We start from the raw sequence: 19058 nt of genomic DNA, 5'->3' as shown, positions 1-19058 counted from the left end.
ACAGTGGTAACTAATCTAGTTTTTAAATCAATGGGTGAATAACCAGAACCAAAGCGAAGAGCCTAGAGATAGTCTGGGCAGGTGGGTAGTCGGGGATCTGGATGCTGGAGGCTGTGGCACCTACGCCTCCTGGGTCCCATTAATATCCCCATAAAGGGCCCTCAGTCCAGCTGACAGGGCTCTGACCACCCGCCCCGAGTCCAGTGAGCAAAGAGCCCCTCCTCCCAGGCATACCCTGAGCTCCTGCGGCCAGAGATGGAGCCAAGCTTAAAAGTCAAGGGCACACCCTGACAACATGGGGCGGGGAGGCTCAGCTGCTGACGTGCTCGATGTGGCCACTGAGGGCTTTTAGTATACCCTGGAATTTGTGGCCAACGCTTAAAGACAGGGCTGTTTCACACACAAATCCAGATGTCTGGCTTCTCTTGAGACATCAGGAGTTCCGCCATACTAGGCCGCCTGTCTGCCTGCCACGCTGGGCCAGGGACGAGCAGACTCAGACTATGCTCACCAGGTTCCCCGCTCCCCCAACCCCATCCTCTTGTTTATGTACCAGGTGGCCCCATAGGCAGCTGAGTTTTCAATTCTGCGTTAAATGGACCAAGCGGGAGTTCTGACGAGGACTTCGGTGGAATTTTAAGAGGCTTCCTCTGCCCTGGTTGGTGCCAGCGTGGGTTGGTATGGAGGGAGTCCAGGTTCAAGAGCCAGGTAGGTGGTGGTTCAAATCCCGGCTCTGCCACTCACTGGCTGTGTGATCTGGGGAAGTGTACTTAGCCTCTCTGAACCTCAGTTTTCTCATCTTGAGAATGGAAGGATGTGTCCTCACAGGTTGTTGTAAGGACTGACTAAATGTAAAGGGCCTACTATGTTCCAGGGACACAAAGAAGGACAGACAAGGGGTTGAACATTCATATCCCTACAGGGATCAGGCAGGAAACACCAACAGGTGAAGGGGCCCAGGTGTGCCTCAATAGGGACTGGTGAGGAGTGGGGCAAAGTCAATTAGAGTGCTCCCACTCTGCTTAAAAGCCAATTTCAGCCAACTATTGTCAGGTAGGAATGAGGCCCCATTCTGACTTCCTCGAGACCACAAACCCGAATTTTTAATATGAAATCTCCTAAGCTTAAAATGATGGCAATTTTTTTTTTAATTGAAACTCTATGCAAGCTCAACTGAACACATTTGGGGGCCACCGGTGAACAACCTGTGGGTTAGACACACGGATCCCCTGCTCTCACAGACTCTGCAGTCTAGGGGAGCTGGGTGCTAGGAAGTCATTCCACAATTCTAGAGTCACCTGCGCGATGGAGTCTACAAAGGGGTCTGAGAGCTGGGAGAGCACACTCCAAGGAAGTGGGGAGGTATCCCCAAAGGAGAGATGCTCCCTGTGAGACCTGAAGGCCAAGCTTGTGGGGTAAAAGGAACGGGAGAAGGCAGGAAGGGCATGCCAGCAGCGGGAAGGGCATATGCAAAAGCTTTGCCGTGGGACCGCCCTCTGCCCATCTGTGGCTCTGAAAGGCACTCATGCTGGCACAAACTTTGCCAATATGAGGGGTGATCATTACACCACTCACCCAGGTGTAAAATATGGGCAGCATCCTCTAGCTATCTCTGCTCTGTGCCCAGGAATCACCAACCAAAACGCTGGTGAGGGGAGGGTTAATCAGGCTGCTCAGGCTACCTCCTCCCCACCCCCACCCCAGACTGGCTGGAAATTGGGGTTGGGGGACCCCATGGGGCCTCTCTGTGCCTGACATCCTCCAACCCCCATCTGAGCATCCAGGCTCTGTCCCAACCCACTCTTTCCTGAAAGGGGGAACCTGGAAACACACTTCAGATTCCTCTGTGATTATGTGCTGTTTGGGGCGAGGCCTGGAACATTCCGGAACAAATGGAGTTAGCAGGCAGGGGCAGTGTAACCTCAGGAGGGAGGATGGGAAGGGGACATGAAACCTGCCTGCCTGTGTGACCCCTGCTCCCTCTCTTTTTCTCAGCCTGTTCCAGTCGCCATGAAACACTGGTTGCTGTTGTCACTTGCTGTCCAGTTAATTCTGACTCATGTGACTACACGTGTGCAAAGGAGAACTGCGCTCCGTAGGGTTTTCAAGGCTCTGACCTTTCAAAAACAGATCTTCTGAGGCACCTCTGAGTGGGTTCGAACCGCCAACCTTTCGGCTAGAAGTCAAGCACTTAACCATTTGCGCCACCAGGCCCTGTATGGGGTACTGGAGACGTGCTGTCTGTCAGCAGGAGATTCTTCAGGCTCAAACTCAGGGTCAAACTGATTTGCATTTGAATGCCTCTGTATGCCTGGCACCAACGACCAAGACAGCAAAGGGTCCACTGTGACTGGAGGTGAGTCCCTTTTCAGGCCAAGTGTGAGACGACCTTCAGTGTTCCCAAATATCCCCTCACAACAGCTGTCACAAAGAACCCCAGAACCCCTTCCACACACAGACTTTCCAGAAAGAATGTTAATATCCCTAAGACAGAACCAGAGCCAGGGCCAGAGAACCTGTCAACCCTTCCTGCCACTGACACTTGGTGCCAACTGGCCACCCAAGGTCACTTTATTTGGGGTTTGGCAGCTGCTTGTTGCCTGAGAGGAGTGAGTGGAGAACATCCTAACCCTATCCTATCAAGAGAGCACAAAGGAAATGAGATGGTTGCCTGGCTCATTGGGAACTAGGTGGAGAGCAGTGGAAAAGGAAGCTGAGAGCAGAAAAGCCAACAGAGCGCACCAAGATGGGCATGTGGGTCCTAGGGTGTCCCTGGGGGTTCACCCACAATGGACTTGCCAAAACTCTTAGAGCCTGGAATAGGAAACTCCAGGAGGGCCCAAGCCTTCGCCTCAAAGAAATCAACTCTCAGTGGTGGGTCCTGCAGACACCACAGGGTTGCTTGGTGACAATGCTGTGTGCAGCCCCTAGGCTGGGCTGGACCAGGACAAAGGAGATAGAAGGCACCATTCCCCCCATACTTTCAAACGACAGGTCCTCCAGGAAGCCCTCTAGGCTAGCTGGACCTCCCTCCTGTGATAGTATTGGCAGGCCTCTACTTCATGCCCTGCCCATTGCCTGGCAGCCCTCTTCCTATTCAGTCTGCTGGCTTTCTTTGCCAGCATCTATGACTTCTCTGGTGTAGGAGCGTGGGGAGTGGTCATCCCATGGGAGGGGGCTTGATGAAAAAACATGCCCTGGGGGTGTGGGGCAACTCTGAGACGTTCCTACAGAGTCTTCCAGAGGCCCCAGCAGAAGTGAGCCCAGTTGCCCACAGTGGTGGCCTGCTTGCTAACATGCTGGTGTATCTTCCCTCCCTTGCCAGTCTCTTTCTCCCACCCCTAGCTGCTTCCTGGGACATCTTCCCGAATACAGGGAAACCTGTGAGAGCTGGATCTCAACGCGACTGCCTTATTTTTCCAGTCTCATAAGTTTTCCGCCTTTGACGGGGGCATTCTTTCCACTATTCTACCACTCTCTATTAGTGGAAAATATTTGAGCTTTCATTCACAGACAGGTTTCCATCTTATAAAGTTTCCAGCTTTCGCAAGCGTGAATGTACAAGTCTTGCAGGGTTTGTTCTCAGGGAACCCAAGCTAAGACACACTTCTCAACTCCTTGGTCATCGTTGCTCTGTTTCATCCCCCACAAGGTCGCAAATTCCTTATGGCAGACGGCGTGTCTTACTCATCCAGTGTCTTCAGTACTTAGCACAGGGCTGGGGCATACAGTTGGTGTTCAATAAATGCACACCAAAAGGAGGATTATGTGAAGAGGGACAGAATGAGTCTGCTTTCTGAGATCACGCTCCCAGCCCCTCATAGCACATGGAACCTGTGGACTTTAAGCCAATCTATCTCCAAAGACTACTGGGAAGGAAAAATATTAATATGCTCAACCCTAATCAAATCTGGATAATTTCACTAGAAACCTTTCCATAATTTCATCAGCGTTAAAAGATTACAATAGCAACAAATTAAACCAACAGGCATGAATTTAGTTGCTCAAGAGGAAAATGTAGCTCGATTTAGAAACGGATGTTACAGTTTATTAACCAATCTAAATTAATTTGATTTTGAGCCACTGTTAAATATACATTAGCATGTATCACCCAATAGCATAGCTGGCAGGGGAGAGGGAAAAGAAAGAAGAGCAAGTGAGACAGACTTGAGCTCGGTGCCCACACACAAAATAGTGCATTAATTCTGGGGTACTGGGCTGGCGGTTCAAAATTGGAGAAGAGAGTACTAGTCAAGACTCCTGGTAGCAAGAACTACAAACTCAATTCAGTGTTTGATGAGTACCCACTCAAACGGGGATTTATAATCTCAGAATACGAAGAGTTTAGGACATAAACCAGCTTCAGGTATGGCTGGATCCAGGTGCTCAAGGTCATCAGGAGTTGGTCTCTCTATGTCTTAACTTGTTTTCTTCTGTGTAGACTTCACTCTCAAGCAGAGTCTTCTGACCTGGTGGCAAGTTTTTACTTTGTTGGCTTAGAAACCTTTTTACCACTGGGCCCACTCCAAATCCAAGTACAGTTCTCATTGCCTAGCCAAGATGCTGAACCCTACTGATGGGTAGGCACCTTTGTGCAGTGCACAACCTGTATTTTGTGCATGGCAGGGCTGCTACAGACCCCTCAGGGATACCAAAGACCCCTTGGCTGAAAGGGGGTTTTGGAGGGAACACTAGTGTAGTGCAGGCCATGAAGTTTCATCTCAGCACTTGGAGGCCAAGAGAAGCCCAGGTGCTCACCCTGCAAGGAGATACAGTCTGCCTTTACCCTCTGGGCTGTGTCCACATTGGCATCACGATATCTGAATGGAGACCTTATCCTCAGCAAGCACCACTCTGCTTGGCCTGCAGTGGGTTTTCCAGAACATCGAATCAGTAAAGGATGTCCCTTACAAATGTGGATTTTAGCTTCTCTTGAAAACTCAGTTGGCCTGGCCTGGTCACGCAGGGCTTGTGTCCCCCATGTGGGCACAATCCAGTCACTCTCTCTGGACAAGCCTTGAGCATCCCAGTGTGCTACCATCTCCACCTGGCCCACCTCACTCCTCACCTGCTGGGCCCTGTTGGGCGCTGTTCCTGGGTGTCCCAGGTACTCGCTGTGTGACCCTGGCCCAGCCCCTGCCCCTCTCTGAGCCCTGTCCTGTTCCAGAAACCTCTCACGTTCGAGAACCCTCCAGGCTCTGAAGCTCTTCTGACAGCACTTTGGGAAGAAGGAGAGGAAGACAAAGAGTTCTGCTGATTAAGCTCTCCTTGCTGGGGAGCCAGGACTGGAGCAGCCTCCTCTGTTTCACTGCCTGCCTGCCCCTCCCCAGGCCAAGGTCCCACAGCTGAATGCAGATGTGGGGGGGTCCTGGGTAGGGTACCAAGGGGACTGGAGAAGGATCCCTGGGAAGGGGGCAGGGTTGGGGCTAAGCCTCAGCACTCTGAGGTTCACTACACTTCGTAGCTGCACAGTCAGGGTTTCATTTGGCTTCATGTAACAGGTCCCTCAAAACAGCTGCTTAAACAAGAGGGGTTTCTATTTCTCCAGTGTATTCACGGTAGTAGTGAACGCCCTGTAATGCCTGCCCTGTGCCAGGTCTACTCTAAGCATGTCACATGCTGGACACATAGTAACCCTGAGGTAGTGTATTTGTCACCTAGTGCCGCTGTAACGGCAGTACCATGAGTGCGCGGCCTTAACAGAAATTTATTTTCTCACAATTTCGGAGTCTGAATTCAGGGCGCTGGCTCTAGGGGAATGCTTTCTCTTGGCACTGGGGAAGGTCCTTGTCTCTTTTCAGTTTCTGTTCCTTGGCCAGCAACCCTGGTGGAGTAGTGGTTAAGAGCTACGGCTGCTAACCAAAAGGTCAGCAGTTCAAATCCACCAGGCACCCCTTGGAAACTCCATGGGGCAGTTCTACTCTGTCCTATAGGGTCGCTATGAGTCGGAATCGACTCGACGGGAACCAGTTTTAGGTTTGGTTTTGGTTTATTCCTTGGCTCTTTGGTGATATTCACGGAGAATGGCATCAATCTCCCCCATTTCTGCTTGCTTAATCTGCTCCTTCTATACCTCAAGAGATTGGCTCAAGACACACCCTACATTAACACTGTCTCATTAACAAAGAAAACCCATTTCCAAACGGGATTACAGCCACAGATACACGGTTTAGGGTATAAGACCCATTATTTTTGGGGAACACAATTCAATCTGTAACAGGTAGTTACTGTGATTATCCCCAATTTACAGATGGGAAAACTGAGGCACAGAGAGGGTAAATAAGAAGTGGGCAGTTGCACAGCTGATAAATGGCAGAGCTAGGATGTGAACCCAGGCCATTGGCTCCACCTCTGTGGCTTCCTGAGAGAGGGACCCATGTGTGCAGGGGAACACACCCTGTGAGAACAGACAGCCCAGGGGTTCCACACAGTCATCCATGGGGTGCCATGGCAGGAGTGGAAGCCACGGTGTGAGACAGAGAATCTGACATGAGTTCACATGAAAGTGCCTGTAAAGACATTACAAATGGGCCCGGGAAAACGTCTCCCTCGTAATCGCATTACCCAGCCCAGTTGGAGGAATAACCCGAGTTGATGGATGAGACGCTGGTGCCTGGGTCGGAGGAGACTCAGCAGGCCGGAGCCTTCCCCGATTGGATAATCCCCGACCAGCTTCGCGTGGGAGGCCGGGCACAGGGGACATGTCCAGGTGATCGATCAGCATGGGCGATGGACAGATTTCAAACATGGAGTTGCAGGCCAAGAGCTGGGGCTTTTCTCTGCTTTCAGGGCCCTCTGAAACCAGCTCCACTGCCGCCCAGAGCCTCCTAGGCCTTGATTTGCTCATCTGTGAAATGAGGCTCCCCTTCTTGCCCCTCTGCCCCTACCTCACAGGGCACTTGCCGTGGGCCAGGTCTTCAGGGCATCACCAAGTGTTTCAAAATTTCATCATCGACCCAGCAAGTCCACTCCTCGGCACAGACTCCAAAGGGCTGAAAACAGGGACTCAAGTAGGTGTCCACATGTGCTCAAGACAGCACCACTCACGGTGCCCAGGTGGAGATAGCCCAAGTTCCCTCAACAAAACGTGCTCTATCCATACGACGGAGTATTATTCAGCCACAAACACAGATGAGGTTCTGATAACATGTCACAGTGTGCATCAGCCTGGAAAACGGCATGCTGAGTGAAAACACACACACACACAAACGGAAGAGCACTTATCGCTTGATCCCACTTACATAAAATATCCGGAGTAGCAAATGCATAGAGAGAAAGTAGGCTGGTGGTCGCCAGGGGCTGGGTGAGCGAGGGATGGGGAATGACTGCTAATGGGTGCGGGGTTTCCTTTTGGGCTGATGAGAATGTTCTGGAACTAGATAAAGGTGGTAGATAGCCAACATTGCGATGCACCGAATGACACTGAATTATTCATTTAAAAATACTTAGTTTTGTGTTATGTGAATTTTACCTCAATAAGAGAAAAATCTAATTACCACATATTATCAGCATCTGTACTGGACATTCTCTGCCCCTGCGTCCATTCTCTGCCTAGCTCTGTGCACCAGGAGGCTGGTCCTACAAACTGCATCTCCCGGGCCCGCTCTGGCAAATCAAAACCACAGTGAGACACCACTTTACCCCCAGTAGGGTAGCCATAATTTTTAAAAAACAAAAACAAGTGTTGCAAGGATGTAGAGAAAGTGGAACCCTCGAACACGGCTAATGGCAATGTAAAATGACACAGTCACTGTGGAAAACAGTTTGGCAGTTTCTCCACCAATTCAGCATAGAATTACCACAGGACTCAGCAATTCCACTCCTAGGGATACACCATAAAGAACTGGAAACAAAGACTCAAACAGATACCTGTACACCAGTGCTCCAAGTGCCATTATTTACAATAGCTGGTGGACACAACCCAAGGGTCCGTCAATGAATGAACGAATAAAAAGTAGTCTATGCACACAAACTGCTAACCAAGGGGTCAGCAGTTCGAATCCACCAGGCGCTCCTTGGAAACTCTATGAGGCAGTTCTACTCTGTCCTATAGGGTCGCTGTGAGTCAGAGTCGACTCGATGGCACTGGGTTCTGGGATGCGTACAGTGAAACACCACTCATCCATAAAGAGAAATGAAATTCTGAAACATGTTACAACATAGCTGACTTCGAAAACATGAAGCTACGTGAAAGAAGCCAGTCACCAAAGGTCAAATACTGCACGGTTCCAATTATGTGCAATATCTAATGGGCACATTTGTGGAGACACGAGTAGGCCAGAACTACCAGGGGTCGGGGCTGGGGGCTGGGGGGTTATTGCTGAAGGCACACACAGTTTCTCTCTGGGGTGATGAGAATGTTCTGGAACTAGATAGTGGTGATGGTTACACAACATAGTGAGTGTCATTAATGCCGCTGAATTGTACAAAAATTTTAATCAATTTTATTGATGAAATTTGGGTTGTTTCCACCTTTGGCTAGAGGTGGTGGTTGCTCTTAAAAATGGTTAAAATGGCAAATTTCCTGTTATAGGTATTTTACCACAATAAAAAAAAAAGGGAGAAAAACAAATAGGAAGGGAGAAGTAGGGATGGGTGGGGAGGTGCAGTGGGTGTTCTTGGTGCCCACCAGGCACCTCAACTGCTGAGAGTGTCGGCTGTGGGTGACGAGAGGACCTGTCTTGGTCCAAACAGGCAGTGCCCCACTTGGGATGTGAGGGGCCAACCATGCAATGAATGACTAACGAGGGGCCCAACCCCACTTGGCCTAAGATGGACCTAACCCTGGTACTGGTATCGCTCCAGAGCCGCCATGGGACCAGGTTCTACAAGATAAAGACCTGGAGATCTGCTCCCGTAAAGATTACAGCCTTGGAAACTCTGCAGGGCAATTCTACCCTGTCCTATAGGTTCCCTAGAGTTGGAATTGGTTCCAGGACAAGGTTTTTTGTTTTGTTTTTTGCCTGCTTCCCTCTTTCGCCCTCTACAAGCTGGCTTTCAGGCTCTCCTTCTGAGGAACTTGATTTCAAGTCAAGAGGGCTGCAGTGTAAAGTAAGTTCAGCTGAAACCTGAACACAAGTCCTGGTTATCGTTAGCTGCCACTGACCCAGCCTGTGACTCACGGTGACCTCATGAACAACAGAACGGAACACCGCCCGCCCGACTTTCAGAAGTAGATCTCCAGGCCTTTCTTCCTCGTCCATCTTGGTCTGGAAGATTCACTGAAATCTCTTCAGCATCACAGCAACACCCAAGCCTCCACTGACAAACAAGTGGTGGCTGCCCATGAGGTGCACTGGCCGGGAATTGAACCCGTGTCTCTCACATGGAAGGTAGGAATTCTACCCCGGGACACCACTGCCCCCTATGAGCCCCAGGCATCAGCAGTGTTGGAATCACTTGTTTCAAAGATGGACTGAGAGGCAGAGAAGTGATGTGCCTTGGCTGAAGTTATGCAGGCGAGGGCGCAAGGGCCATACGGGGACACAGGCGTGAGGGCCTGCCTCCTGTGCCTTTCTTTCTGCATGGCAGGCCTGACCTGGGGTTTAAGTGAAGAGGTGGCACATCGTTCCTTGCCCCCAGGCTGCCAAAAGTTCTTCGGGAGCCAGTGGAAAATCCAGTTTGAGAACTAATGGCCAGGAACCACCCGGAATAGCAGGCCCCAGAGACATTCCTGCCCCTCGCCTCTGCCCTGTGGGCCTCACTGCCCTGCAGTGAACCGTGTCTCATTGACTAGATCAGTCCCGCCTGCCTGGGGACTCTGGCCTCACGGAGCCGGCCACTTCGACCTTGGCCGGCACGCAGCCAGGGCCTACTGCCTGGAGGCCCCTGGGCGTGGGGCGCACAGGGGAGATGAGAGGGAATTAGAGGGCCAGCTTGGGGTGCGGAGTGGCGAGTGAGCAGAGGTGTGTCAGACACACACACCTCCAGGCTGAATGTTCCACCTGCTTCGCTGAAATAATCACTGTGTACAAACATGAAATATTGGCTCCCCAGACACTGCTAATTGTGTCTCCTTTCCAAAGGACTGGTGACAGGGATGCTGAGTTGAAATAATTATGGCTTTTGCATGTGGAAAGGGGTAGGAAGGGAGGAGGAAGAAGATCTTATTTGATTATTTATAGTAAATAACAGGAGCTGAGCAGGATGAAGAGAAAAATCCAGTCTTTTTACAGCGGCGAAAGGCAGGCACCCTTGGCTGGTGCAGAGTGGCTTCACTGTCGGACCCAGGGTTCCTCATCACCTGCAGACAGGGTTCTCTGTCGGAGCAGAACGGGAGAGAGATCCTCAGGTCCCGCTGACCGAGGGCTGGCTGGTGGGTTTGGGGGTGCCTGTGGGGGGGCTGAAGGTTTTGACCGAGGACTGGCTGGTGGGTTTGGGGGTGCCTGTGGGCGGGCTGAAGGTTTTGACCGAGGACTGGCTGGTGGGTTTGGGGGTGCCTGTGGGCGGGCTGAAGGTTTTGACCGAGGACTGGCTGGTGGGTTTGGGGGTGCCTGTGGGTGGGCTGAAGGCTGCCGTTACCGTTCTTAGTTGCCGCCGAGCTGGTTCTGGCTCCTGGCGACCCCGTGTGTGCAGAGCAGAACTCATCCCTAGGGTTTTCGGGCTGTGACCTCTCAGAAGCAGATTGCCAGGACTTACTCCCAAGGTGCCTCTGGATGAGTTTGAGCAGCCAATCTTGGGCTAGCAGCAGATCACAGACTGCCTGGGTCACCTGGCTCCTCTGCTGTCATTCTAGTTACTGATGTTAGGTACCCTCGAGCTGGTTCTGACTCACAGCGACCCTCTGCACAACAGAATGAAACGCTGCCCGGTCCTGCGCCGTCTTCACAGTCCTTGCTACGTTTGAGTCCGTCGGTGCAGCCACTGTGTCAATTCATCTCACTGAGGGTCTTTCCTCTTTTTTGCTGACCCTCTACTTTACCAAGCATGATGTCCTTCTCCAGGGACTGGTCCCTCCTGATAACATGTCCAAAGGAAGTGAGGTTGCCATGAGTCAGAGCCAAAAGAGAAAGTCTAATGTCATTATATGGATGCAAATAATTGTGTAAAACAATTTGGTTAGTGGTCCAGCGCCTAACCATCTGCGGCACCCAGGGACTCCTGAAAGTTGCTACCCATTACCCTCAAGTGGATTCCAACACATAAAGTTGTTAAGAAGTCCCAGATACTGGCCTCTCTGACCTACTGCTACTGTGGTTGAGAGAGGAAGTGGGGAGAGGGACCACCTGTATACTGAGAACCTACAACGTGCCAGGCACAGTGCTGGGTGCATTTGGGTGCCGTCTGGTTGTATGTTCAAATATTCAACAAATATGCCAACACCTGCTCTAACAAACCACCACAGAACCTCAGTGGCATAAAGCAGTGAGCATTCAGTTAGCTCAGGGGTCTGAGGGTTGGCCTGGGGTGGGCTGGTCTGGGCCGGCTTGCCTAGTGGACTCTGCTGACCTCAGATGGACTCACCTGTGTAACTGCAGGTCGGCTGACGGGCCAGGCTCGGCCGGAGGCACTCAGTGAGGGCGGCTCGGCGCAGCGCACCTCTCCTCCTCATTCTGGGAGCAGTGGGCTACTCGGCATGTTGTTCACGCAGTGATGGCACAGGAGCAAAGAACAAGCAAAATCAAACAAGGTCCCTTGAGGCCTAACCTCAGAGCTGCCGCACGGTCACCTCTGCCTCATGCTATCGGCTTAAGCAAAAGTCAAGTAGCAGGGAAGTAAACGCCACCTCTTCAGCAGAAGGAACTAGAAAGGCTGTGTAAACAGAGAAGGGTGAAGAATGGAAGCTGATACTGCAACACAGCACACCCACCATTTGTAACTGGTTACTTCCAACCACCGGTTGCTGTTGAGTTGACTCTGACTCACGGAGGCCCCGTGTGGGTCAGGGCACAACTGTGCTCCGCAGGGTAGTCAACGGCTGAGATGTTCTGGAAGGTCACCAGGCCCTTCTTCTGAGGAGCCTCTGGGTGAACTCAAACCTCCAACCTTTCAGTGAACATCCAAGAGCGTTAACCGTTTACGTCACCCAGGGACTCCACTGGCTTTCAGCAGCTGTCACTGATCAGACACCAAGTGTGGGCCCCTGGGTCACACACTCTACAAATACTACTGAGCACCTGCCCATGCTGTGGGCCCAGTGCTGGAGAAAGGACTATGAACAAAGCCAGACACGTCACCATCCTCGTGGACCTCACAGCTGGGCAGCGGGGGAAGGAGATGCAGCAATACATCACGTACATGAGTGTCACCCGTAGCAAGTGCGCTGAACAAAAAGTGCTTGCGCTAGGGGCACCCATGACTGGGGATCTTACCTAGTCTTGGGGCGTGGGGGACAGCTTCTCCCAGGAGATGATGACAGACCTGAAGTCTGAAAGATGCATGATTATGTTCTCCTGAAGAACAAAGGGAAAAGCATTCTGGGCAGAGGGCTCAGCAGGTACAAAGGCCCTTGTCTTAGGCTGGATTCTCTAGAGAAGCAAAAGCAGTAAAACATATATACATATGGAAACCCTGGTGGTGTACTGGTTAAGTGCTATGGCTGCTAACCAAAAGGCCAGCAGTTCAAATCCACCAGGCGCTTCCTGGAAACTCTATGGGGCAGTTCTACTCTGTCCTATAAGGTTGCTATGAGTTGGCAACGGGTTTGGTTTTTTGGTATTATATGGGGAGAGAGAAAGATTTAACTCAAGGAAATGGCTCAGTGGCTCACATGGCTATAGAGGCTAGCAAGTCCCAAGTCCATGGGTCAGGCATCAGGCTGAAGGCTTCTCCTGACTCACGTAGCTGCAGGGGCTGACGAACCCAACATTGGCAAGTCAGATGGCAGGCTGCTGGCTTACAGGCTGCAGAGGCTGACGAATCCTAAGATAGGCAGGCAATATGGCAGGTCACTGGCTCAAGGCAAGTCCTAAGAACTGGAGGTCAGATGATGGCAAGCTGGATCAAAACTGAGCCAAAGCCAGAGAGCTCTGCCAGGACGTCCATATATATATTTGAGACAGGCCACATCCTCAAGGAAACTCCCCTTACAACTGCTTGGCTGATTACATCAGATCACATCATGGAGGCGACTGTATCACAAAATGGAGAATAACCACATCATTACATAACTGCCAAACAACATCACTATATAACTGCCAAATTACATCATAACTGCCAAACCACTGAGAATCGTGGCCTAGCCAAGTTGACACACGACCTTAACCATTACAGCCCTGAAATGGGAGATGTGTGGAGGGAAAGAAGCTGTGAGACTGGGACTTCAAGAGCAAGAGGAGACCAGGCTGGGGAGACCCTGGTGTAGGTGAGATGCTGTGAGCACCAACCCCCAGGTCTTTGTAGCCGCCGACCCTATGGGCACAGCAATCAGGGACCTCCAGTGAGAGGGCTTGTGACAGTGTCTGAGACCTTAAACAGAGAATACATCGTCCGCAAAATAGAAGACAATAAATGGCAAAGTTAAACTAATAGGTGTTGACTTGGATATTGAAAGAACCTAACACTACATCAACTAGTCAATTGTAATACACAGCAACTCTTAGATGTATTTGCTTTTAAAACAACAACGGCGGGACCTCAGCTTCTGGAAAGGTGTGGCAGAGGCACTTTTCCCTACTCCTCCTGATAAACCCAATTAAAATACATAACAATGGCAAACCCAGCAGCTCCTTGGGAGAAAGACCTGGCAATCTGCTCCCATAAAGAGTACAGCCTAGAAGACCTTATGAGGCTGTTCTACTCTGTCACACAGGGTTGCTGTGAGTCGGAATCAACTCAAAAGCACCCCCTGACAACGCTTACTTAGCCGTTGCCATGTACAGGCATAGCCGTAAGTGTTCTACAGAGCCCCATTGTATTAACCCTCACAGCAATCCCTCAGAGCAGGAAAATACCATGGCCATCCCATTCTACAGATGAGTAAACTGAGGCTCAGAGAGTCTGGGCAACTTGCCCAGCATCACACAGGTCTGTTATTGGGTGTGGGGCCAGGACCTGGACTCACCCTGGAGCCCAAGCTCTGAGCCCCCCTTCAGGCCCTCTCTCTGGCTCTTTGATTCCAGCCCTAGTCACATGAAGTCATAATGCTGTTGGCCTGTCTGCCTTCTTCCGACTCCATCATCAGACTGTACCTCAGGCTTGCTTTCTGCTGTGACCCCAGAGGCCTCACAGTGCCTGGCACACCATAAGAACACCAGTTGCCATCAAGTCGATTCCAACTCATGGCGAGCTCATGTGTGTCAGAGTAGAACTGTGCTCCATAGCGTTTTCAATGGCTGATTTTTTGGAAGTTTATCACCCGGCCTTTCTTCCAAGGTGCCTCTGGATGGACTCGAACCTCCAATTTTTTGGTTAGCAGCTGAGCACATTAAGTTTGCATTACTCAGGGACTGGCACACAGTAGGTGCTTAACTCATGTTTGAATGCATGTATCTAGGAAATATTTAGCAAGCACCTACCATGTGCCGAGCACTGGGGATACAGCCGGAAACAAAACAGACAGAATGCCTGCCCACAAGGAAACCGGCATTTAGGTAGAAATGCATACACCATGTCAGATACCGGTAAGCACTGAGGATGGAAGGTGAAACAGAGCAGAGCAGCGGACGCTGGGGGTGGGACTGTAAATAGTAACGCAGAAGAGACTTTGCAGAGAGGACACCATGTCACCTGGAAGAGGTAAGGGAGTGAGCGTGCAGTACTGGGCAAAGAGGGAACGGCCAGCGCAAAGGTCTGGAGGCTGGAACGTGCTGGCAAATGAGGAACAAGGAGGCCAGTGTGGCCAATGCTGTGAGCGAAGGGGTCCATGGTGAGAGATGAAGGCAGACAGGGGATGGGGGCCAGAACACCTGGGGCTTCAGGGCACAGTGAAAACTTTGGTTTTTATTCTGAGGAAGTTGGGAGCCATGGGAGGCTTTAGAGCAGAGGAGGGACCTCCTTTGACTTGGGTTTTAGCAGGACTCCTTGGGCAGCTGTGTGGACAGCAGGTGGAGCAGGGTGGAAGCTGGGAGACCAGGTGCGTGGTGATGGTGCTGGGATCTGGGGGCACCGTGGAGAGGGCAAAGACCCGTCAGATTCTGGATCTATTCTAAAGATTTAAAGCAAGAGAATTTTCTAATGCGTCGGGTGCAGGGCACCAGACAAAGCGGAATCGGGGTGACCCGGAGGTTTCTGGCCTGCAGACTGGAAGGTGAGGCTGCCATTACAGAGAGGGAGACCGCGCACGCGGGAGGAGCAGGTCAGGGGTCAACTGTAAATGCTTCAGGTCAAGAGGCCCGGGAGCCATCATGGCCCAGCCAGCCTCCCCTCCGAGGATCCGCCAGCAGAAAATAAACTGCACTGTCTGCTTGGAGCTCAGCAAATCTTCCCTCCTCAGGCACGCTCTCCTCTGGGGACAAAGCAAACCAACCAGAGCCTTCTCTGCCGTCTCTCCTGAGCAGGGCGAGCCTCCAACTGGGTCGGCCTCAATTCGCAGGGAGGCTGGTGCCATCAATCACCCAGTAGTGATACCAAGGGCTCGAGGACATCTCCCAGTAGAGGCTCAGACAACAGAGCGATTGGGGTGAGCTCACACAGTGGTGGGCACATTACATTTGCCATAAATTATTACAAGGTAACAGGAAGTCACAGTGATCTCAGCGTAGCCACAGAAGGTACAAGGGGAGGACGATGGGGCCTCACAGCCTACACGTTCCAAACCATCACCCCACTGTGTGGCTGAGGTGGGGGGTGAGTGTGCATGAAACTGTGAGTATATGAGTGTGTGTGTGCATGTGTGTATGTGTGCGTTTGAACATGTATGTATATGTACGAGTGAGTGTGTTTGTGTGTATGTGTTTACGTGTGTGCATGTGTGAGCGTATGTATGCATGACTTGCATGTCTGAGTGCCTAAGTTGTGTGTATGAGTGTGAGTGTAAATGTGTGTGTCTGTGCATGTGAGTATATATATGCGTGTGAGTGTGACAGTGTGCATGCATCCCAGAGTAGACTACAAAACACACCTGGCATGAATTAGAAATGGGAAGGTTGTAAGGCTATAGGGTGACTGCTTTGCTTAGCTGCTTAAAAGCTGTATGTCTTTGAGCAAGTCAGCTAACCTCTCTGGGCCTTGTTTTTCTTGTCTGAAAAATGTGGGCAGTGATCATCCCTGCTTCATCACAGATCTGGTGATGGTGACAGTCGGGGATGTTGTTTCCCTGAACCTGATCGCTTCCCGATTCTCTTCCCCAGCACAGGTAGGACTGCAGCCCCCTCCCACAGAATTCAGGTGTGGCTGAGGAAATGCAGGTGGAAGCAATGTGTGCTGTGTGTTCCTTTCAGAGCGTGCGACTCACCTGCTTCCTTCCATTCACTTCACTTCAGGTGACAGCTGCTCTGAGCCAGAAACACATGACCCCCCCTCCAGGCCTACTCACAACAGATAAGATGTGAACCGATGAGGGGCTGTTATTGCAGCAAAACCTAACCTCTCCTGACTGATGTAGGGTTAGTGAGTTGGGGTTGATTGTTATTGCAGCAAAGCCTAACCTAACCTCTCCTGACTGATGTAGGGTTAGTGAGTTGATGCACACGAAGTCCTCAGAACACTGCCTGGCACAAAGTAAGCCCCACAGAAGTGCTGACTTTATTACTTAGACAACCCCTGTTATGAGTATTTCTGCTTTGTATATGTGCATCAAATATTTTTGTTTTCTTCACTTATAAAATATAAGATGTAAACAGGGCTAGTGTGTTTTCGGTTGTACACATTAGTTTTATCATGTTAGGCACAAGTATCTTTGTAATTGTCTTTATTCAGAGATTATGTATGTTTTGGGGAGATGTGTACAGGTGCCAAGTTGACAGGAGGCAGACTATGATGGTCAAGATTGTTTGTCAACTTGGCTGGACCATGATTCTCAGTGTTTATATGTGATCGCACCCATGATGGGATCTACTGTGAGTAGCCAATCAGCTGCAAGGGAGTTTTCTGGGCATGTGGCCTACATCCGAATGTAAGTGGACATTCTGGCTTTTGTCTGCTTTCGATCCTACAGCTGCCTCCTGTTTGTCTGACCTCTGCTTCTTGCGACTTGAGCTAGCAGCTTACGTGCTGATCTTGGGATTTTTCAATCTTCACAGCCTGTGAGCAAGAGCCCTGCTCTCCGACCTGCCCATCTTGGGTTCACCAGCCCCTGCAGCTACATGAATCAGGGGAAGCCTTGTGGTCTTGCCTGCTCATCTTGGGATTTGTTGATCTTCACAGCCTGTGAACAAGAGCCCTGCTCTCTAATGTGCTGATCTTGGGTTTGCCAGCCCCTGCGGCTACGTGAATCACAAGAAGCCTCTATCCTGATCCAAGGACTTCAGACATTCCATCCTCTACAATCACGTGAGCCATTTCCTTGATATAAATCTCTCTCCCTATATATGTTTATATGCTTTACTGGTTTTGCTTCTCTAGAGAACCCAGCCTAAGACAACCCCTAAAAGTAACTAAGCACACTGAGGGGCAGGCAGACTCCAGGGTGGCCCCAGGACCCCCACCTCCCTGTATCCACGCCCTGTGACACCCCTTCCCCCTTAAGGGCTCAGCAGGCAGTTTTCCTCTGAGCTGTTACTCAGGTACCCATCTTCACACATGGCTCCCAGGGCCACCTTGGGGGTCATCTCCATTCCAGCTCATCAGCAGGGGAACAGCACAGAGGGTCACAGGAGAAGGCTTCAGGGTAGGAAACCTTTTTTGTGAAGGGCCACCACCCACCCACTGCCGTTGAGTCTATTCCAACTTACAGCAAGCAACCCTACAGGTCAGAGAACAGCCCCATAGGATTTCCAAGGCTGTATTTTTTTTTTTTAATAATATTTTATTGTGTTTTAGGTGAAAGTTTACACAGCAAATTAGGTTCAACTTTAACAATTTTTATACAGATTGTTCCATGCCTTTGGTTATAATTTTTACAATGTGTCATTCTCATTTCCATTGTTTGTTCTGTTTCCATTTATCAAGCTTCCCTTCTCCTCCTTGCCTCCTCATCTTTGCCTTTGGGTAACTGTTGACCATTTGGTCCTCATACAGTTAATTGTTTAAGGGAGCACATTACTTACAGGTGATACTGTTTATTTTATAAGCCGATTTATTACTTGGCTGAAAGGCGATCTGCAGAAACAGCTTCGATTCCAAGTTCAAAGGCTATTGAGCTTGGAATTGAAGCTATTTAGTCTCAGGGGTTCCTCTAGTCTCTATCAGTCCAGCAGTTTTGGCCTTTTTTAGGAATCTGAATTTTGTTCTACATCTTTCTCCCACTCTACCCAGGACCTTCTATGGTGTCCCTGGTCAGAATGGTTGTTAGTGGTAGCTGGGCACCATCTAGTTCTTCCGGTCTCAGGTTAGAAGAGGAGGTTGTGGTTCGTGTGGGCTGATACCATGGACTAGTTTCTTCTTCGAGCCTTTGGTGTCCTTCATTCTCTTTTGCTCCCTATGAGTAGAAACCAGTAGTTGTATCTTAGATGGCTGCTCACAAGCTTTTAAGGCCTCAGATGCTGCTCACCAAACTCGGATGTAGAACATTATCTTTGTGAACTATGTAATGCCAGTTGACTAAGTTGTCCCCTGAAACAAGACTGCAATCTTTACAGAAGCAGACTCCCACATCTTTCTCCCTTGGAGTAGCTGGTAGGTTCAAACTACTGACCTTTCAGTCAGCTGCTAAGCACTTAACTACTGCGCCACCGGGGCTCCTTTGTAAAGGTCCAGATAGTTAATATTTTAGGCTTCTCAGGTCATACGGTTTCCGTCCTAAGTACTCAACTCTGCCGTTGCAACTGGAAAGCAGCCATAGGCAGTATGTAAACAAACGAGAATGTCCGTGTGCCAGTACAACTATATTTAAAAAAGCAGGTGGTGACAAATTTGACCTGCCGACTGTCATTTGCCAATCCCTGGCAAAGGCAATCACAGTGAGAAGGCTCGTTGTTGTTGCTAGTTGTCATCAAGTTGATTCTGACTCACGGCAACCCCGTGTGCGCAGAGTAGAACTACTCCATAGGGTCTTCAAGGCTGTGACCTTTCGGGAGCAG

The 19058-nt window shown here is 50.5% G+C and overlaps 1 long non-coding RNA gene across 1 annotated transcript; it reads left to right on the top strand.

Annotated features, from left to right (window-relative positions):
- The first annotated feature begins 429 nt into the window (after positions 1–429).
- LOC126066021 (uncharacterized) lies at positions 430–17253 on the top strand. The gene is made up of 3 exons (XR_007514988.1): positions 430–708; positions 1996–2356; positions 17121–17253. It is a non-coding gene; the product is annotated as an uncharacterized LOC126066021 (long non-coding RNA).
- Positions 17254–19058: the final 1805 nt, after the last annotated feature.

This window comes from Elephas maximus, chromosome 22, assembly GCF_024166365.1.
Source record: "Elephas maximus indicus isolate mEleMax1 chromosome 22, mEleMax1 primary haplotype, whole genome shotgun sequence".
NCBI classification, from domain to species: Eukaryota; Metazoa; Chordata; class Mammalia; order Proboscidea; family Elephantidae; genus Elephas; species Elephas maximus.
Note: the sequence above shows the minus strand (reverse complement) of the source record. Positions and strands in the feature narration are given on the sequence as shown.